This window comes from Somniosus microcephalus, chromosome 32 (genome assembly GCF_052327205.1).
Source record: "Somniosus microcephalus isolate GS21.2 chromosome 32, FLI_Smic_1.0, whole genome shotgun sequence".
NCBI classification, from domain to species: Eukaryota; Metazoa; Chordata; class Chondrichthyes; order Squaliformes; family Somniosidae; genus Somniosus; species Somniosus microcephalus.
Genome location: NC_141018.1, coordinates 39,293,024 through 39,314,908, shown reverse-complemented (window position 1 = coordinate 39,314,908; position 21,885 = coordinate 39,293,024). Strand labels below are relative to the sequence as shown.

The 21,885-nt window shown below is 46.7% G+C and overlaps 1 non-coding gene and 5 pseudogenes across 1 annotated transcript; all 6 read left to right on the top strand.

Moving 5' to 3' along the window:
- The first annotated feature begins 8,738 nt into the window (after positions 1-8,738).
- Positions 8,739-8,819, top strand: LOC147097465 (small nucleolar RNA U3; annotated as a pseudogene).
- A 3,134-nt stretch (positions 8,820-11,953) lies between these two features.
- On the top strand, positions 11,954-12,141 carry LOC147097464 (small nucleolar RNA U3; annotated as a pseudogene).
- LOC147097463 (uncharacterized) lies at positions 12,018-14,970 on the top strand (annotated as a pseudogene).
- Positions 14,971-15,096: 126 nt separating this feature from the next.
- LOC147097462 (small nucleolar RNA U3) lies at positions 15,097-15,295 on the top strand (annotated as a pseudogene).
- A 4,470-nt stretch (positions 15,296-19,765) lies between these two features.
- On the top strand, positions 19,766-19,982 carry LOC147097461 (small nucleolar RNA U3). Its single transcript, XR_015074434.1, has one exon. It is a non-coding gene; the product is annotated as a small nucleolar RNA U3 (small nucleolar RNA).
- Positions 19,983-20,942: 960 nt separating this feature from the next.
- Positions 20,943-21,128, top strand: LOC147097460 (small nucleolar RNA U3; annotated as a pseudogene).
- Positions 21,129-21,885: the final 757 nt, after the last annotated feature.

The window sequence follows — 21,885 nt, the reverse complement described above, 5'->3', positions numbered from 1 at the left end:
TAGTTTTTTTCAAACTGAAAAATAAGATCAAGATTTCTTTTGTGAAAACCAACTCTTGGTTTGCTGTGGCTGTAATTCGAGCTCTATTCCAACAGAGGGCCCTCGTGTAAAGACAGTGTCCGGCTGCATCAAGCTGTGCAAAGGCCTCGGTTCGCAAACACCGGATCTTTCAAGCCTAAAAATAAGACAATTTTTTCTTATTGTCTTACTTTCGTTTTTGATTTTTGCCCACCTGACATTGTCATCTGCCGACCTGAAACGTTGACTCTGATTCTCTCTCCACAGATGCTGCCTGACCTTCTCAGTCTTTCCAGCATTTTCAGTATTTATTGCATAAGATTCCTGTTCTAAAAAGGGTACGCTAAGCTGGACGCACTGCACCTATTTGCCTCAATTTTAAATACTGCTACCTTAGCATCTTCAGTGTCGGCATCGGTCTCATGGTTTGTCATATTCTGCCTATCAGGAGTGACAGGAGATTGCAGTGGACATCTCATATACTCACCGGCAGTAAAATACTGCAATAAGAGATTAATATGCTTGCTAACTCATACTCGGCATTTATCAAGGCGCGGGCTTCAGTTCATAGGCAACTGCGACTGCTATGGAAGCCACTCTGCTGTTGTGAGTACAAGACCTAAATGTTGAGAGAAAGACAAACTACAACAAGTCCGAAATTTATTGCTGTACATCAGCAGCACAAATGGACCTCACAACTGAGAAATTCCTTCCCTCAGGCTTCTTACAATCTATCAATGTCGAAAACCCGTGATTGGCAGCAACTAACCAGGACTTCTTCTTCTGCCGAAGGGTCACTGGCCTGAAACGTGTGGTAAACCACTGTTATCGTTCACAACCGTTCACTATTGTTACACTGTTGTTATCACTGTTTACACTGTTGTTATCACTACACAAGGTTACCTCTTGCCACGCACGCTGTTATACCTAGGCATACCTCAGCTGACTCCGCCCATGGCTCCGCCTGCTTGCCCAGGTATAAAGGTGAACGCTTGGCTAGTATTCTTCCTTGTTGGAACCGATCACCCACGAGGGTGGGCTCTGTTATTTAGCCAATAAAAACCTATAGTTACTATCTTAACTCGTCGCTTTTCATGGAATGAATTGATAGGTATATCAAAACGTTAACTCTGTTTCTCTCTCCACAGATGCTGCCTGACCTGCTGAGTGTTTCCTGCATTTTTTGTTTTTATTTAAGATTGCAGCATCCGCAGTATTTTGCTTTTGTATTCATGTCAGTAACGTGATAGTTTGACGTATTCCGCTTCCTGTATCGATTCATTTATCAACTTGCACCTTTATTATTCCCCATGTTATTTTGAAGTGCAAAGTGAAAATCTTCCTGAATATCCCCCGATCTGACACTTCCTCTCTTCCATCGCTGCCTCAGGTTTTCTCTGTGTTTACCTCATCAGGTACCGTTGCTATTTAAGTGTTATAAGTCAGCCGTGGCTCAGTGGGTAGCACTCTCGCCACTGAGACAGAAGGCTGTGGGTCAAAGCCCACTCAGTGAAACTTGAGCACAAAATCCAGGTTCACACTCCAGTGCAGTACTGAGGGAGCACCGCACTGTTGGAGGGGCAGTACTGAGGGAGAGCTGCACTGTCGGAGGGGTAGTACTGAGGGAGCGCTGCACTGTTGGAGGGGCAGTACTGAGGGAGCGCCGCACTGTCGGAGGGGCAGTACTGAGGGAGAGCCGCACTGTTGGAGGGGCAGTACTGAGGGAGCGCTGCACTGTCGGAGGGGCAGTACTGAGGGAGCGCCGCACTGTTGGAGGGGCAGTACTGAGGGAGCGCTGCACTGTCGGAGGGGCAGTACTGAGGGAGCGCTGCACTGTCGGAGGGGCAGTACTGAGGGAAACATAGAAGATAGAAGCAGGAGTAGGCCATTCGGCCCTTCGAGCCTGCTCTGCCATTCAATGAGATCATGGCTGATCATCCAAATTCAGTACCCTGTCCCTGCCTTCTCCCCATATCCGTTGATCCCTTTAGCCTTAAGAAATATATCCAACTCTTTTTTGAATATATTTAATGAACTGGCCTCCACCGCCCTCTGTGGCAGAGAATTCCACAGGTTCACCATTCTCTGGGTGAAGAAATTCCTCCTCATTTCAGTCCTAAATGGCTTACCCCTTATCCTTATACTATGACCCCTGGTTCTGGACTCCCCGGCCATCATAAACATCCTTCATGCATCTAGTCTGTCCAGGCCTGACAGAATTTTATACGTTTCGATGAGATCCCCTCTCAATCTTCTAAACTCCAGTGAGTATAAGCCCAATCGACACAATCTCTCCTCATACGTCATTCCTGCCATCCCAGGTATCAGCCTGGTGAATCTTCGCTGCACTCCTTCCATGACAAGAACGTCCTTCCTCAGGTAAGGCGACCAAAACTGCACACAATGGGGCAGTAATTCCTCCCCAAACGCTTGAGTACGGAAGGGGTACTCACGCGTCTGGCCGGAGGAAATGCCGGTTTTCAGCATGCACAGCGCATGCACTGAAAACCGGCATTTCCTCTCCTCTAACCCAAGAGTTGAAGAGGCTAGCGCGTGCGCTGTAGGGGGCAGCGCGTGCGTCTTGGATTTCCTCTGTTTTGGGGGATTTGCGCATGTGTAAAGGCCTCCGGTCTTTACGCTTGTAAAAAGCACACGTAAGTATTTATTTTTACAGGTAAGTGGTGTTTTAGTGCAATTTAGAATTTTTTTCCCCACAGGTTTAATATTTTAAAGAATCTACAATAAGGTAAGTTTAGTTTTAGACCCTTTTTATTAAAAATTTATTTTTAAAAAAAAAAAATTATTGTTTAAATTATTTTTAAAAACTTATTTATACTTAATTTAACAATTGGGATGTTTTTAAAAATTTTATTTAAAGTTTAAGTAGTGCTTTGGGGTGCAGTACTTCTCATGAGTTTGACAGTTCTTACTCTCAAACTTATGAATGAAGTTTCCCCTCCCCTGATTGGCTGAACAGTGCTCACCTGATCCCAGCCGGCACATCGCACTAACTACGCCGCTGGGTCAGGTTAGCACAGCGCGCCGACATCAGAACTGGGCCACTGACAGGAAATCCACTGCGGGCCAGGTTTCAGATGTCGGCGCGCCGGGTAAGTGCACATCGGGGGCTTGCACGCGCGGCAAGCCCCCGACACCAAGTTCTGGGCCATTACTCAAGGTGCGGTCTCACCAAGGCCCTGTACAACTGTAGCAAGACATCCTTGTTCCTGTACTCGAACCCTCTTGCTACGAAGGCCAACATACCATTTGCCTTCTTAACCGCCTGCTGCACCTGCATGCTTACCTTCAGCGACTGGTGCGCAAGAACACCCAGGTCTCTTTGCACTTCCCCTTCTCCCAATCTATTGCCATTCAAATAATAATCTGCCTTCCTGTTTTTGCCACCAAAGTGGATAACCTCACATTTATCCACATTATAGTGCATTTGCCATGTTTCTGCCCAATCACCCAACCTGTCCAAATCGTACTGGAGTTTCATGACATCCTCCTCACAGCTTACCCCCCCACCCAGCTTGCGCTGCACTGTCGGAGGGGCAGTATTGAGGGAGCGCTGCACTGTCGGAGGGGCAGTACTGAGGGAGCGCCACACTGTCAGAGGGTCAGTACTGAGGGAAACATAGAAACATAGAAGATAGAAGCAGGAGTAGGCCATTCGGCCCTTCGAGCCTGCTCCGCCATTCAATGAGATCATGGCTGATCATTCAAATTCAGTACCCTGTCCCTGCCTTCTCCCCATATCCCTTGATCCCTTTAGCCTTAAGAAATATATCCAACTCTTTGTTGAATATATTTAATGAACTGGCCTCCACCGCCCTCTGTGGCAGAGAATTCCACAGGTTCACCATTCTCTGGGTGAAGAAATTCCTCCTCATTTCAGTCCTAAATGGCTTACCCCTTATCCTTAGACTATGACCCCTGGTTCTGGACTCCCCGGCCATCATAAACATCCTTCCTGCATCTAGTCTGTCCAGGCCTGACAGAATTTTATAGGTTTCGATGAGATCCCCTCTCAATCTTCTAAACTCCAGTGAGTATAAGCCCAATCGACACAATCTCTCCTCATACGTCATTCCTGCCATCCCAGGTATCAGCCTGGTGAATCTTCGCTGCACTCCTTCCATGACAAGAACGTCCTTCCTCAGGTAAGGCGACCAAAACTGCACACAATGGGGCAGTAATTCCTCCCCAAACGCGTGAGTACGGAAGGGGTACTCACGCGTCTGGCCGGAGGAAATGCCGGTTTTCAGCATGCACAGCGCATGCGCTGAAAACCGGCATTTCCTCTCCTCTAACCCAAGAATTGAAGAGGCTAGCGCGTGCGCTGTAGGGGGCAGCGCGTGCGTCTTGGATTTCCTTTGTTTTGGGGGATTTGCGCATGTGTAAAGGCCTCCGGTCTTTACGCTTGTAAAAAGCACACGTAAGTATTTATTTTTACAGGTAAGTGGTGTTTTAGTGCAATTTAGAATTCTTTTCCCCACAGGTTTATTGTTTTAAAGCATCTACAATAAGGTAAGTTTAGTTTTAGACCCTTTTTATTAAAAATTTATTTTTTCAAAAAAAAAAATTATTATTTAAATTATTTTTTAAAACTTATTTATACTTAATTTAACGATTGGGATGTTTTAAAAAATTTTATTTAAAGTTTAAGTAGTGCTTTGGGGTGCAGTACTTCTCATGAGTTTGACAGTTCTTACTCTCAAACTTATGAATGAAGTTTCCCCTCCCCTGATTGGCTGAACAGTGCTCACCTGATCCCAGCCGGCACATCGCACTAACTACGCCGCTGGGTCAGGTTAGCACAGCGCGCCGACATCAGAACTGGGCCACTGACAGGAAATCCACTGCGGGCCAGGTTTCAGATGTCGGCGCGTCGGGTAAGTGCACATCGGGGGCTTGCACGCGCGGCAAGCCCCCGACACCAAGTTCTGGGCCATTACTCAAGGTGCGGTCTCACCAAGGCCCTGTACAACTGTAGCAAGACATCCTTGTTCCTGTACTCGAATCCTCTCGCTACGAAGGCCAACATACCATTTGCCTTCTTAACCGCCTGCTGCACCTGCATGCTTACCTCCAGCGACTGGTGCACAAGAACACCCAGGTCTCTTTGCACTTCCCCTTCTCCCAATCTATTGCCATTCAAATAATAATCTGCCTTCCTGTTTTTGCCACCAAAGTGGATAACCTCACATTTATCCACATTATAGTGCATTTGCCATGTTTCTGCCCAATCACCCAACCTGTCCAAATCGTACTGGAGTTTCACGACATCCTCCTCACAGCTTACCCCCCCACCCAGCTTGCGCTGCACTGTTGGAGGGGCAGTACTGAGGGAGCGCTGCACTGTCGGAGGGGCAGTACTGAGGGAGCGCCACACTGTCAGGAGGTCAGTACTGAGGGAAACATAGAAACATAGAAGATAGAAGCAGGAGTAGGCCATTCGGCCCTTCGAGCCTGCTCCGCCATTCAATGAGATCATGGCTGATCATTCAAATTCAGTACCCTGTCCCTGCCTTCTCCCCATATCCCTTGATCCCTTTAGCCTTAAGAAATATATCCAACTCTTTGTTGAATATATTTAATGAACTGGCCTCCACCGCCCTCTGTGGCAGAGAATTCCACAGGTTCACCACTCTCTGGGTAAAGAAATTCCTCCTCATTTCAGTCCTAAATGGCTTACCCCTTATCCTTAGACTATGACCCCTGGTTCTGGACTCCCCGGCCATCATAAACATCCTTCCTGCATCTAGTCTGTCCAGGCCTGACAGAATTTATAGGTTTCGATGAGATCCCCTCTCAATCTTCTAAACTCCAGTGAGTATAAGCCCAATCGACACAATCTCTCCTCATACGTCATTCCTGCCATCCCAGGTATCAGCCTGGTGAATCTTCGCTGCACTCCTTCCATGACAAGAACGTCCTTCCTCAGGTAAGGCGACCAAAACTGCACACAATACTCAAGGTGCGGTCTCACCAAGGCCCTGTAGAACTGTAGCAAGACATCCTTGTTCCTGTACTCGAACCCTCTGCCTACGAAGGCCAAAATACCATTTGCCTTCTTAACCGCCTGCTGCACCTGCATGCTTACCTTCAGCGACTGGTGCACAAGAACACCCAGGTCTCTTTGCACTTCCCCTTCTCCCAATCTATTGCCATTCAAATAATAATCTGCCTTCCTGTTTTTGCCACCAAAGCGGATAACCTCACATTTATCCACATTATAGTGCATTTGCCATGTTTCTGCCCAATCACCCAACCTGTCCAAATCGTACTGGAGTTTCACGACATCCTCCTCATAGCTTACCCTCCCACCCAGCTTGCGCTGCACTGTTGGAGGGGCAGTACTGAGGGAGCGCCACACTGTCGGAGAGGCAGTACTGAGGGAGCGCCGCACTGTCGGAGGGGCAGTACTGAGGGAACGCCGCACTGTCGGTGGGGCAGTACTGAGGGAGCGCTGCACTGTCGGAGGGGCAGTACTGAGGGAGCGCTGCACTGTCGGAGGGGCAGTACTGAGGGAGCGCTGCACTGTCGGAGGGGCAGTACTGAGGGAGCGCTGCACTGTCGGAGGGTGGCCTCTTTCAGATAAGATGTTAAACTGAGGCCCCGTCTGCTTTCTTAGGTGGATGTAGAAGATTCCACTGACACTAATTGAAGAAGAGCAGGGGAGTGCTCCCCGGTGTCTTGGTCCATATTTATCCCTCAACTAGCATCACTAAAATAAGATTATCTGCTCATTATCACATTGTGGGATCTTGCTGTGCACACATTGGCTGCCACATTTCCTACAATAAATCAGTAAGAAAAGTTCAAAACTTCAATTGGCTGTAAAGCACTTTGGGACGTCCTGTGGTTATGAAAGGCGCTATAGAAATGCAAGTCTCTGCTTTTTACATAACAGGGCTGGAAGACCTTTCTGTCAGCTTCACTCCAGTATCGGGTTATACTCGGTTCTGTGGGACCAGATCTGCTGGAAATATGTAATGCTCTGCCTCTCCAAGCATAGAAACATAGAAGATAGGAGCAGGAGTAGGCCATTCGGCCCCTCGAGACTGTTCCGCCATTTAATGAGATCATGGCTGATCATCCAAATTCAGTACCCTGTCCCTGCCTTCTCCCCATATCCCTTGATCCCTTTAGCCTTAAGAAATATATCCAACTCCTTCTTGAATATATTTAATGAATTGGCCTCTACTGCCTTCTGTGGTAGAGAATTCCACTGGTTCACCACTCTCTGGGTGAAGAAATTCCTCCTCATCTCTGTCCTAAATGGCTTACCCCTTATCCTTAGACTGTGACCTCTGGTTTTGGACTCCCCCGCCATCGGGAACATCCTTCCAGCATCTAGTCTGTCTAGTCCTGTTAGAATTTTATAAGTTTCGATGAGATCCCCTCTCATTCTTCTAAACTCTAGTGAATAGAAGCCCAATCGACCCAATCTCTCTTCATACATCATTCCTGCCATCCCAGGTATCAGTCTGGTGAATCTTCGCTGCACTCCCTCCATGGCAAGAACATCCTTCCTCAGATAAGATGACATAAAACTCAATACTCAAGGTGTGGTCTCACCATGGCCCTATACAACTGCAGCAAGACATCCTTGTTCCTGTACTCAAATCCTCTCGCTATGAAGGCCAACATACCATTTGCCTTCCTAACCGCCTGCTGCATCTGCATGCTTACCTTCAGCGACTGGTGCACAAGGACACCCAGGTCTCGTTGCACTTCCCCTTTTCCCAATCTATTGCCGTTCAGATAATAATCTGCCTTCCTGTTTTTGCCACCAAAGTGGATAACCTCACATTTATCCACATTATACTGCATCTGCCATGCATCTGCCCAATCACCCAACCTGTCCAAATCATACCGGAGTTTCTCTGCATCCTCCACACAGCACACATGCCCACCCAGCTTTGTGTCATCTGCAAACTTGGTGATATTACATCTAGTTCCCTCGTCTAGATCATTAATATATATTGTGAATAACCGGGGTCCTAGCACCGATCCCTGCGGTACCCCATTAGTCACTGCCTGCCACTCGGAAAAAGACCCGTTTATTCCAACTCTTTGCTTCCTGTCTGCCAACCAGTTCTCTATCCAAGTCAGTACCTTGCCCCCAATCCCATGTGCTTTAACTTTACATGCTAATCTCTTATGCAGGACGTTATCGAAAGCCTTCTATGGTTCTGGTTGGTGATGAGGGAATGGAGTTCGTGGTCAGGGCCGAAGATGTCGGATTCAATCTTCCCAAGTTCATCTGGAGGAAGTTAAAAGCATTCCCGTCAGATGTTGCTCTGCTCCTCCGGCTCTATAATTCTTAGTTTGCAGTTTCCAAAGCTGATTTTAAATCTTTTTCTCTCTTTATCTAACCCGCTGAACCCATCCATGCGGGGGAGGGCGAGTTGCTGTTTAAATCTCTCAGAGCGGGGCTTCCACCCACTGAGTGAATCAATGAGCAGGACAGTCGCTGGAGACAGGCTGCTAATATATGCAAATCACCTGCCTGCTGGGTAATGGCAGAATGACAGAAACTGTATTTCTTTTTCACACAATTATAATTATATTTACAAAGGGTGATTTGCATATTGTATATATAGTGGATTCCGCACTGACCGCTGTGAATGGGCGCGAAGCGGGTGGGAACTCAGCCTCTGTTAAAGGGGGTTTGCTGAGGGTGGGGAGCGGTGTGGTGGGTAGTGTTAAGTAAGACTGTACTTTTATGGATCATTTCTATAGTTTTTAACTTGAGAAATGTGTTCTGAAGTGTCTGGTCTCACAATTCACAATTCAAATCGCTTTATTGGCATGATAAGTTACATCTAATGTTGCCAAAGCATCAAAATACATTTATGGTTTACCACATAAACGCAGTTCTATTCATACAGTGTATAAACAGGTATATCCCTGAGTGTATAAATATACATTCGCATTGTTTATATATATTCTTTTCTTAGTTTACTGGTTGGCTTTCTGTTCATGGCAAGCTGTAACATAGCGTGCCGCCAGTGTTATACAGCTTCTCTCCTCTCCCAGTAGGAATGGGAGTTTTTGGTTGTCATTCAGATTTCTGAAATCAGGGCATATTTGTGAGAATTTTTGGTAGAAATTCTCCCTGATGCCCTGATATTTTCCACAAGCTGTGAGGAAGTGCATCTCTGTCTCCACCACTCCCTGACTGCAGTGCGAGCATATCCTGTCCTCTCTTGGCAGCCTGGTCTGCCTGTGTCTGCCTTTTTCGATCGCTAGGCTATGTTCGCTAAGTCTGTACCTTGTCAAGGTTCTTCTCAGTTTGTTATCCTTTACCATGGTCAGGTAATCAGCTATGTTGTATTGTCTGTTTAGGGCCAAGTAGCAATTGAGTTTGCTTTGGGTTTTTGTTGTTTCTGCCCAATATGTCAGATATTTTTCCTTTTGCTTAGCGACGATTGTGTTGGGTCGAATTCTTTGTGTTACCCTGTCACTGTCCTGGGGCTGGTTATTGTTAGTATTGTTAGTAGTTACTTCACTGAGTCCCAGGACTAGTTGACTGAGGGTATTCTTCTTTATGGTCAGCTCTTGGCATTTCAGGGCGTCGTAGTGATAGCATTGGGGATTGCTCATTTGTAGGTGATTCCAAAATTTGGTGGCTCTTTTTTGGATAGTGATTATTAATGGATATTGGCCTAGTTCCGCCCTGCATGCATTGTTTACTGTTTTCCTTTGAGTCCGGAGGATACTTTTACAGAATTCTGCATGTAGGATCTCAATTGGGTGTTTGTCCCATTTTGCAAATTCTTGTTGAGTTAGCGGTCCCCATACCTCACTGCCATAGAGTGCAATTGGTTCAATTACTGATTTGAAAATTTTGAGCCAAATGCTAATTGGGATTTCTATTTGGATTGATTTTTTGATGGCATAGAAAGCCCTTCTTGCTTTCTCTTTCAGTTCATTCACAGCCAGTTTGAAGTTTCCCGTAGAACTGATTTTTAAGCCCAAGTATGTGTAGTTAGTGGTTTGTTCAATTTTGGTTGTTCCTACTGTGAAATTTATTTTGGGTCCCTGATGTTTGGATCTTTGCTGGAACACAAGGACTTTGGTTTTTTGGGGATTTATTGTCAGGGCCCAAGTCTGGCAGTACGACTCCAGCAGGTCCAGGTTTTGCTGTAGCCCCTCTTTAGTAGGTGACAGCAGAACCAGGTCGTCTGCATAGAGGAGGAATTTAACCTTGGATTCATATAGGGTGAGGCCGGGTGCTGTAGATTGTTCAAGTAGTTTTGCCAATCCATTTATGTAAATATTAAAGAGTGTCGGTGAGATTGGCGAGCCCTGCGTCACCCCCCGCCCCTGTGGGAAGTATTTTGTTTGTTTGTCTCCAATTTTAACTGCACATTTGTTGTTTGTATACATTGATTTAATTACATCATATGTTTTCCCTCCTACCCCACTTTCGATAAGTTTCAGGAATAAACCGTCATGCCAGATGGAGTCGAAAGCCTTCTGGAAATCTACAAAGCATGCGTAGATTTTGCTTTTGTTATGGTGAACGTGTTTGTCAATTAGGGTCTGTAGGGTGAAGATATGATCGGATGTTCTATAGTTTGGCAGGAATCCAATTTGGCTTTTACTCAAGACATTGTGCTCCTCAAGGAAGTTTATAAGTCTTTTGTTTATGATGCTACAGAATACCTTCCCCAGGTTACTGTTTACACAGATGCCTCGATAGTTGTTTGGGTCGATTTTGTCCCCACTTTTGTATATGGGCGTTATGAGTCCTTTGTTCCAGATATCAGGGAAATAACCGACACTCAGAACCAAGTTGAAGAGTTTTAGGATAGCCAGTTTCATTTTGTTGTCTGTGTGTTTAATCATCTCGTTTAGTATGCCGTCTGTCCCGCAGGCTTTTCCTGGTCGCAGGTCCTTGAGTTTTTCAAGAAGTTCTTTTTCTGTTATTATGGCGTCCAGCGGGTTTTGGTTATCTTTTATGGCCATTTCTAGCTTTTCCAGTTTTTTGCATATTTGGTGTTGCTCTGGTCTTAGTGTGTTTTTCTGGTATAATTTTTCAAAGTGGTTTACCCATGTGTCCCCATTTTGAATGGCCAAATCGTCGTGTTGTTTTTTGTGTAGTGTTTTCAAGTTTTCCCAGAAACAATTGGAATCTATGGATTCCTCCATGGAGCTGAGTGTATTCTTAATATATTGCTCTTTTTTGGTTCTGAGTGTGTTTCTGTATTGTGTTAGTGTCTGACAATAAGTAAGGCGTAGTTCCTCGTTTTCTGGATGTCTGTGTTTTTGGTTTGATATTTTTCTAAGTTTTTTCCTCATGTTATGGCAATCTCGGTCAAACCATTTTTCATAGTTTTTTGTTTTGGGTTTGTTCTTGCGAGCTTTCAAGTTTGCATTTGTTGCCAAATTATCAAAAATATTGTTTAGTTTACTAACTGCCCGGTTTACGCCTTCTTTATTGTGAGTGTATATGTTATCCAGAAAGGTGTCTAAGAGAGCTTGAGTTGATGCATTGCTAATTGTTTTCTGGTATTTTTCCGTGTCGTTTTTGGCCCATCTGTACGATTTTTTGGTGTTGTACAGTTTACTGGGTTGTGTTTCTATGTTGTTTGTTTCTGTCTTTTTGAGGAACATAGTAATTTGACTGTGATCTGACAGTGTTGTTTGTGGTTTGACTGTGAATGCTCTGAAAGAGGATGGGTCTAAGTCTGTAATCATATAGTCTACTGTGCTGCAGCCAAGAGGTGAGCAATAGGTCGATCTTCCTAGGAGGTCTCCTATGAACCTACCATTGACAATGTACAGACCCAGGTTTCGACAGAGCTGTAGTAGCTGTTTTCCATTGGTATTTGACTGCTTGTCGCAGTTATGCCTGTATGGAAGGGAAGGGATGTCAAAGTGGTTATTCCCGAAAACGTAATTGTTTCCCTGATTATTGGTGAAGTCTGGTTCTTCGCCCGTTCTTGAATTGAGGTCCCCACTAACCACGAGGAGGAGTTAAAGCGTTTTCTCTTGAGCGTGAAGCGGGCTGCGAGTGTTGCTTTGTGCAAGAGCTTGTGGCCATTGATGACCGTTCCCTTCTCTCTGTGTGGGAGCTGTGGAAGGAGGAAACGCATTCTGAGTGGTTAGCTTTTTTCAAAATGGGAGGAAAGATCAAGATTTTTTTTCTTGTGGAAACTGACTCTTGAGTTTGTTCTGGTTGCAATTCAAGCTCTATTCCAACAGAGGGACCTCGTGTAAAGACAGTGTGTGGCTGCATCAAGCTCTGCCTTTTGGCTAAGATCAAGTTCTGATCAAGTTCTAATACTAATTGACCTTGAGTCGCGATACTTGTTTATCTGATTGGGTGGATCTTTATGCTGGCTCTGGCCTAACGAGCTTTGAAAAGCAAACTCTCCCTGTTATTGGTAGATCTTCATGCTGGCTTCGGCCTAACGCCAATCAGGGAAGAGTGATCTGCATAGATGGCGGCCAACGGAGGAGCGAGCTCGGGAGTCCGGAGAAAAGATCGATCGGGAGGCGAGACAGCAGCCAACAGAGCAGCGAGCCTGGGAGCCTGGAGAGGAGGGCGATCTGCAAGTGAGATCGTGGTCAACCGAGCGGCGAGCCAGGGAGTCCGGAACACTGTCCGAGTGACAATCAAGAAGGTGGAAGAAGGAGCGCCGGTAGACCGCTCGTCCTTTGTGAAGAGAATCGTCCTTGGATGTGGCGGGTTCAAAGCTGCGGACATTTTCGCTCTGCAGGATTTCCCCAACTCCGGTTACTTCGATGTAACCTTTAGAAACGTCACTGGATGCCTGAAATTCCTGCAGGCAGTCAAGGAAAAGGGGAGTGAAGAGCTGCACTTAATCAGAAGTGCTGAGTCACTGTTCACCCTCCCATCGCAAAGAAACCGCCTTGTCACTGTACACATGTACAATCCCCACATCCCTGTCATCGACGTGCTCACCTTCCTTGGCAGATACGTCGATGATGCTGGAAGTAGCGTGGACATCAACGACCTCTTTGGGATCTGGATGGGTAAACGACAGATCAAGGTCATGCTGAAAGTGGATGCCAAAGGAACCATCCTGCACCCCCCCTCCCAGCATCGCCATCGGAGGAAGTCGGGGATACATGGTGTAAGCCGGCCAACCCAGCGTGTGTCGAACCTGTGGGAAACCTGGGCACGTGGCGGTCAACTGCACGGTCATCATCTGCAGGAACTGCAAGAAAGAAGGCCACCAGACAAAGGACTGCAGAGAAAGCAAGATCTGCAACCTTTGTGGTGAGGCTGGTCACCTCTACAAGTCCTGCCCCAAGTGCAGCCTCAGCCACGCGCAGGCGGCAAAGAACAATGTGGTGCACAAGGAAGAGACCGCAAAGGTCGTCCCAGAGGAGACCAACACCGTTCCCAGCACCAAGCCCCTCAGTGATAACACCACGAACATGGAGAACACTGAGGGCAACAAGGAAAAGGACACTACAGGAAACTGCCACGCCTCGGAAACCAGCCCCCTGCCTCCTCCCCAGCAGATAGAATCCATGGAAGAGGAAGCAGCGGAGGAGCAACGGGGAGAGTGGGAGTTGGTGAGGAAAAAAACGCGCCAAGAAAAGGCTCACCAGCCCCCCAGGAAAAGGAAAAGGTGCCGAAAAGGCCCAGCCCAGTGGAACAAAGCGGCTCATGTCCCAAACGGACAGCAGCGGCTGCTCCTCGTCTGACGAGGAGGGGCGCGAAAGGAACAGCCGCCACCGACAAAAAAAGCGGCAGGGCGTACAGGAACCAAAGGCGACTGAGGACCCCTCAGCTCCAGAACACCGGGAGCAATGAAGTGCCCAGCACACCCCAGCTCGGGAAACTGGGAGCAATGAAACGCCCAGCACACCCCAGCTCGGGGAAACCGGGAGCAACGAGGCGTACAACACACCCCAGCCCCAGGAAACCGGGAGCAATGAGGCGTACAATGCACCCCAGCCCCGGGAAACCGGGAGCAACGAGGCGTACAACGCACCCTAGCCCCGGGAAACCGGGAGCAACGAAGTGCCCAGCACACCCCAGCTCCGAGAAACCGGGAGCAGCGAAGCGTCCAACGCACCCCAGCTCTGGGAAACCGGGAGCAGCCAAGCGTCCAGTGCACCCCAGCCCCGGGAAACCGGGAGCAGCCAAGTGTCCAGTGCACCACAGCCCCAGAACACTGGGCGCAGCGACACTGCATGTGACGCACAGAGGGAAGAACCACCACTGACCGAGGACAGCCCAGATTGTGTGGGGAACCCGTACAAAACACCGCCGTCATCACCCCATTGAAACCCCCCTGCAGGAAGCCAGGATGGCCACGACGGGTTTCTCAGCCCAGGGCAAGTAAAGCTGTTCTCGAACACCTTGGGTATGCAGGTACAGGCATTTGGCAGAATGCCTCATTGCCAGAACTTACAAACAAGCACCAAGACTTAGCTTGGCTGGTGGTGAGAAGGGCCCTCCCCGTCAGATCCTTCATGCGCTCCCGGGGTCTCTGCTCCACCGCACGCTGTCCGTGAGGAGGCTGCGCCTGTGACAAGACCGTCATCCATCTCCTGGAATGTGCCTTTGCAAAGATGGTCTGGAAAGAGATGCAGTGGTTTTTGTCGAGGTTCATCCCAAGCAGCTCCGTAACACAGGACTCTGTGCTCTATGAACTGTTCCCAGGGATGCACATCGAGACAAACATCAACTGCTGCTGGAAGATCATCAACACAGTGAAAGACGCCCTTTGGTCTGCCCGAAACTTGCTGGTCTTCCAGAGTAAGGAGTTGTTCATGACCGAGTGTTGCAGACTGGCACATTCCAAGGTCCAGGTCTACGTGCTGAGGGATGCACTGAAGCCTGGTGCAGCCGCTGCAAAGGCTCAATGGGGAAAGGCCACAGTTTAAAGCTCTCCCGCCATTGTACACTGAGAGTCTGGAACCAGCATAAAACCCCTCAGGCTGTAAGTCATAGAAAATGTTTCATGTAAATGTACATGTAATCTGTTCTGTATATGGAGTGCCATGTACTGCATTTAATCTGTATTCTATATAATATTTGGATTGTAATGTAATGTAGCTTGACAAATTTTATGAATAAAGTATATATATTTTTTAAAACTTGGGAAATGTGTTCTGAAGTGTCTGTCTCACTAATCACGAGGAGGGGTTAAAGCGTTTCCTTCTGAGTGTGAAGCGGGTTGCGAGTGTTGCTTTGTGCAAGAGTTTGTGGCCATTGATGACCGTTCCCTTCTCTCCGTGTGGGAGCTGTGGAGGGAGGAAACGCTTTCTGAGTGGTTAGTCTCTAAATACTCAAAAGTAAGATCTCAAAGATGTGATTTGACGTATTTCCCCCTCCTGCCCTCCCGCCCATCTATTCACTGCACTGTTATTAATCCACATGTTGTGCGTAAATCTTTCTGATCCCAACTGTCATTTGTTGCCACTGCCTCGGCTTCTCTCTGTCTTTAACTTATTAGTAAGAGTTTGCACTGGACTGATTAGGTATAGTTGGTGTCTGTGTTACAGCTTGTACAGTCTAATTTCATGCATTAAAACATTACGGAAGATGAAGTGGACAACAATTTGGTCTGGTCTATATTTGATTTTTGGTGACGTAAATGTTGAAGGACACGGCCAATGGTTCAGTAAGTAGCACTCTCGCCTCGAATTAGCAGCATGTGACTAGTGCATTCCACAGAGATCTATGTTTGGGCCTCAACTGTATTTATTAACGACTTAGATGATGGGATAGAGTGCCACATATCCAAGTTTGACAATAACACAAAGATAGGCGGCATTGTAAGCAGTGTAGATGGAAGCATAAAATTACAAAGATATTAATAGATTAAGTGAATGGGCAAAACTGTGGCAAATGAATTTGAATATAGGCAAGTGTGAGGTCATCAGCTTTGGACCTAAGAAGGATAGAACAGGGTACTTTCCTGTTCTAGAAGCTAGAAGAAGTGGATGTCCAAAGATGAATTGAAAATGGCTAATAGAATACTGGCCTTTCTATCTAGAGGACTAGAATACAAGGGGGTAGAAGTCATGCTACAGATATACAAAGCCTTAGTTAGACCACACCTGGAGCACTGGGAGCAGTTCTGGGCACCACACCTTAGGAAGGATAGATTGGCCTTGGAGGGAGTGCAGCGTAGGTTTACCAGAATGATACCCGGACTTCAAGGATTAAGTTACGAGGAGAGATTACACAAATTAGGGTTGTATTCCCTGGAATTTAGAAGATTGAGGGGTGATTTGATCAAAGTTTTCAAGATATTAAGGGGAACAGATAGGGTAGATAGAGAGAAATTTATCCTGCTGGTTGGGGAATCTGGAATATGGGACATAGACTAAAAATAGCAACAGATCTTTCAAAGAATCATAGAATCATAGAATGGTTACAGCACAGAAGGAGGCCATTCGGCCCATTGAGCCCGTGCCAGCTCTCTGCAAGGGCACTTCAGCTAGTCCCACTCACCCGCCCTTTCCCCGTAGCCCTGCAAATTTTTTCCTTCAGGTATTTATCCAATTCCCTTTTGAAAGCCACGATAGAATCTGCCTCCACCACAACAACAACTTGTATTTATATAGCGCCTTTGATGTAGTAAAACATCCCAAGGCGCTTCGTAGGAGTATTATAAGACAAAAAAATGTAGGATACATAAGGAGAAATTAGGGCAGGTGACCAAAAGCTTGGTCAAAGAGGTCGGTTGTAAGGAGCATCTTAAAGGAGGGAAGAGAGGTAGCGAGGCAGACAGGTTTAGGCAGGGAATTCCAGAGCTTAGGGTCGAGGCAACAGAAGGCACGGCCACCAATGGTTGAGCGATTATAATCAGGGATGCTCAAGAGGGCAGAATTAGAGGAGCGATGATATCTCGGGGGTTGTGGGGCTGAAGGAGATTACAGAGATAGGGAGGGGTGAGGCCATGGAGGGATTTGTAAACAAGGATGAGAATTTTGAAATCGAGGCGTTGCTTAACCGGGAGCCAATGTAGGTCAGCGATTGAGGGGGTGATGGGTGAACGGGACTTGGTGCGAGTTAGGACACGGGCAGCTGAGTTTTGGATGACCTCAAGTTTACGTAGGGGAGAACTTGGGAGGCCAGCCAGGTGTGCGTTGGAATAGGCAAGTCTAGAGGTAACAAAGACATGGATGAGGGTTTCAGCAGCGGATGACCTTGGGGTGTATGCACACAAATTGTTGAAGATGGCAGGGCAGGTTGAGATAGCGGTAAAAATGCTTACGGGATCCTGGGCTTCATAAATAACAACCTGGCCCTTAACATCAAGAAAACCAAAGAAATCATTGTGGACTTCAGGAAGTCTAAAGGTGGAAGTCACACCCCCATCCACATCAATGGGGCTGTGGTGGAAAGGGTGGACAGCTTTAAGTTCCTCGGAGTCCACATCACGGAAGACCTCTCCTGGTCCCTCAATACCTCCTCTCTGGTGAAGAAGGCCCAGCAGCGCCTATATTTCCTAAGGAGGCTGAAGGGATGTAACCTGTCACCCCTGATCCTCTCTAACTTTTACCGCTGCACAATAGAGAGCATCCTGACAAACTGTATCACAGTGTGGTATGGCAGCTGTAGCTACTATGACCGGAAAGCCCTGCAGCGGGTAGTCAAAATTGCCCAACGCATTACCGGCACCCGGCTACCGACCATAGAGCACATATACCAGAAACGCTGTTTACGGAGGTCACGGTCCATCATCAAAGACCCTACCCACCCCAGCCACAGTCTGTTCGCCCTCCTGCCATCTGGGAGACGCTACAGATGCATCCGCATCCGCACCCATACGACCAGATTTAGGAACAGCTTCTTTCCTAGGGCTGTCATCCTACTGAACTCCACAAATAAACTCTAAAGCCTGCACATCTGCCAATGCACTTTATTATGGTTATGTTTATGTTAATGTATTACAAGCCAAATGAATGTTGAATGTTTAAATGTCTTAATCTAAATGTACACTCTCGGGAGCCGCAAGCCTACATTTCGTTGTACTGCACTTGTGCACTAACAATGACAATAAAAGTTGATTTGATTTGATTTTTAGAGGCATAGAGTACAAAAGCAAGGAAGTTATGATGAGCCTTTATAAAACACTGGTTCGGCCTCAACTGAAGTATTGTGTCCAATTCTGGGCACCGCATTTTAGGAAGGATGTGAAGGCCTTAGAGAGGGTGCAGAAAAGATTTACAAGAATGGTTCCAGGGATGAGGGACTTCATTACGTGGATAGACTGGAGAAGCTGGGGTTGTTCTCCTTAGAGCAGAGAAGGTTGAAAGGAGATTTGATAGAGGTGTTCAAAATCATGAGGGGTCTGGACAGAGCAGATAGAGAGAAACTGTTCCTATTGGCAGAAGGGTCAAGAACCAGAGGACACAGATTTAAGGTGATTGGCAAAAGAACTAAAGGCGACATGAGGAAAAAACTTTTTTACTCAGCGAGTGGTTAAGATCTGGAATGTACTGCCTGAAAGGGTGGTGGAGGCAGACTCAATCTTATCTTTCAAAAGGGAGTTGGATAAGTGTCTGAAGGAAAAAAATTTGCAGGGCTACGGGGAAAGGGCGGGGGAGTGGGACTAGCTGTGAGTCGGCACGGGCTCGACGGGCCGAATGGCCTACTTCCGTGCTGTAACCATTCTATGATTCTATGACTCTCCCTTTGCCCCTCTTATTTCCTTTTTCGCTTCCCCTCTGAACTTTCTATATTCAGCCTGGTTCTCACTTGTATTCTCAACCTGACATCTGCCATACGCCCCCTTTTTCTGCTTCATCTTACTCTCTATCTCTTTCATCATCCAGGGAGCTCGGACTTTGGTTGCTCTACCTTTACCCCTCGTGGGAATGTACCTCGACTGCACCCGAACCATCTCTTTAAAGGCAGCCCATTGTTCCATTACAGTTTTGCCTGCCAATCTTTGATTCCAATTTACCCGGGCCAGAGCCATTCTCAACCCACTGAAATTGGCTTCCCTCCAATTAAGTATTTTTACTCTAGATTGCTCCCTGTCCTTTTCCATAGCTGATCTAAACCTATGATATTATGATCACTGTTCCCTAAATGTTCCCCTGCTGACACTTGCTCCACTTGCCCCACCTCATTCCCCAGAGCCAGCTCCAGTAATACCTCCTTCCTCGTTGGGCCGGAAACGTACTGATCAAGAAAGTTCTCCTGAACAGGAGTGAAATTAGGAAACACTTCTACACGCAAAGGGTGGTAGAAGGTTGGAACTCTCTCCCGCAAACAGCGGTTGATGCTAGATCAATTGTTAATTTTAAATCTGAGATTGATAGCTTTTTGTTAACCAATGGTATTAAGGGATATGGGCCAAAGGCGGGTTTATGGAGTTAGGTCGCAGATCAGCCATGATCTCATTGAATGGCGGAACAGGCTCGAGGGGCTGAATAGCCTCCTCCTGTTCCTATGTTCCTCTGAACCCATCCGTGCGGGGGAGGGCGAGTTGCTGTTTAAATCTCACAGAGCGGGGGCTTCCACCCACTGAGTGAATCAATGAGCAGGACAGTCGCTGGAGACGGGCCGCTAATATATGCAAATCACCTGCCTGCTGGGTAATGGCAGAACTTTTCTTTTTCACATAATTATAACTTTACAAAGGGTGAAAGGAGATGAATTGTATACAGTATATAGTATATTCCGCACTGACCGCTGTGAATGGGCGTGAAGCGGGTGGGAGCTCAGCCTCTGTTAAAGGGGGTTTGCTGAGGGTGGGGAGCGGTGTGGCGGGCAGTATGAAGTAAGACTATACTTTTAGGGATTATTTCTATAGTTTTTAACTTGAGAAATGTGTTCAGAAGTGTCTGGTCTCACTAACCACGAGGAGGAGTTAAAGCGTTTCCTCCTGAGCATGAAGCGGGTTGCGAGTGTTGCTTTGTGCAAGAGCTTGTGGCCATTGATGACCGTTCCCTTCTCTCTGTGTGAGAGTTGTGGAAGGAGGAAACGCATTCTGAGTGGTTCGTTTTTTTAACACTGAAAAACAAGATCAAGTTTGAAGAAGGGTTCAACTCGAAATGTCAACTCAAATTTCTCTCCACGGATGTTGCCTGACCTGAGTTTTTCCAGCATTTTCTGTTGTTATTTCAAATTTCCTTTCCTGAGTTGGCTGTGGTTGTAATTCAAGCTATATTCCAACAGAGGGACCTTGTGTAAAGACTGTCCCTACGTGCTGAGGTTCTATCTGTCCCCGATGGGTCTGGCCGCACAGCCGCGGAATGCTCCATTTTGTTGGACCGTGCTGAACCACCTGTCCTTCATAGAAAAGTCAATCAAGTAGTGGTCTGCATGTAACGTCCTTGAGGCCATATGGAAAAAGGAGATTTTCTCAGTCCTACCGCACGCTGTCCTCGAGGCAGCTGCGATGGGGAAGAGACTGTCATCCATCTCCTGGAATGTGCCTTTGCAAAGATGGTCTGGAAAGAGATGCAGTGGTCTTTGTCAAGGTTCATCCCAAGCAGCTCCGTAACACAGGACTTTGTGCTCTATGAACTGTTTCCAGGGATGCACACTGAGACAAACATCAACTGCTACTGGAAGATCATCAACTCAGTGAAAGACGCCCTTTGGTCTGCCTGAAACTTGCTGGTCTTCCAGAGTAAGGAGTTGTTCACGACTGAGTGTTGCAGACTGGCACATTCCAAGGTCCAGGTCTACGTGCTGAGGGACGCACTGAAGCCTGGTGCAGCCGCTGCAAAGGCTCAATGGGGAAAGGCCACAGTTTAAAGCTCTCCCGCCATTGTACACCGAGAGTCTGGAACCAGCAGAAAACCCCTCGGGGCTGTAAGTCGTAGAAAATGTTTCATGTAATTGTACATGTAATCTGTTCTGTATATGGAGTGCCATGTACTGCATTTAATCTGTATTGTACTATATGATATTTGGATTGTAATATAATGTAGCTTGACAAATTTTATGAATAAAGTATATTTTTGGGAAAAAAAACTTGGGAAATGTGTTCTAAAGTGTCTGGTCTCACTAATCACGAGGACGAGTTGTAGTGTTTCCTTCTGAGTGTGAAGTGGGCTGCAAGAGTTTGTGGCCATTGATGACCATTCCCTTCTCTCCGTGTGGGAGCTGTGGGGGGAGGAAACGCATTCTGAGTGGTTAGCTTTTTTAAAGCTGAAAAATAAGTTAATTTCTTACTTTGTGGCAACCATTTCTTGATTTTACTGTGTCTGTAATTACAGCTCTATTCCAACTGAGGTCCTTCATAGAATCATGGAAATTTACAGCATAGTTTGAGGCTATTTGGCCCATCCTCTCTGTGCCAGCCGACAAAGAGCAATCGAGCCTAATCCCACTTTCCAGCACTTGGTCTGTTGCCTTGTAGGTTACGGCACTTCAAGTGCACATCCCTCATATAAAGAGAATGAAGTTTGGAGTGCTGCCTTCGGATAACATCAAAAACACGGGAAGGAAGCACTTCACTAAGGCGCACAGATTTACTGGCAAAAGAACCAAGATGAGGAGAATTTCTTTTTACACAGCGAGTTGTTGTGATCTGGAATGCACTGTCTGAAAGCAGACTTAATTGTAACTTTCAAAAAGGAATTGGATAAATGGTGTGGGACTGAAGTGATTTGTAGGTCAGATTGATTTGGGGTGGCAGGTACCCATTATTAGTAAACCTGTTGGGTTTTTAGAAAAGAAAGTCTTGCATTTCTGCACATCTTTCATGACCTCTGGACATCCCAAAGCGCTTTACAGCCACTGAAGTACTTTTTGCATCATACCATAAGAAGTAGGCCATTTGGCTGATCTTCTTCCTCATCTCCACTTTCCTGCACTATCCCCATATCCCTTAATATTCAAAAATCTATCGATTTTGAAGTGTAGTCACTGTTGTAATGTAGGAAATGCAC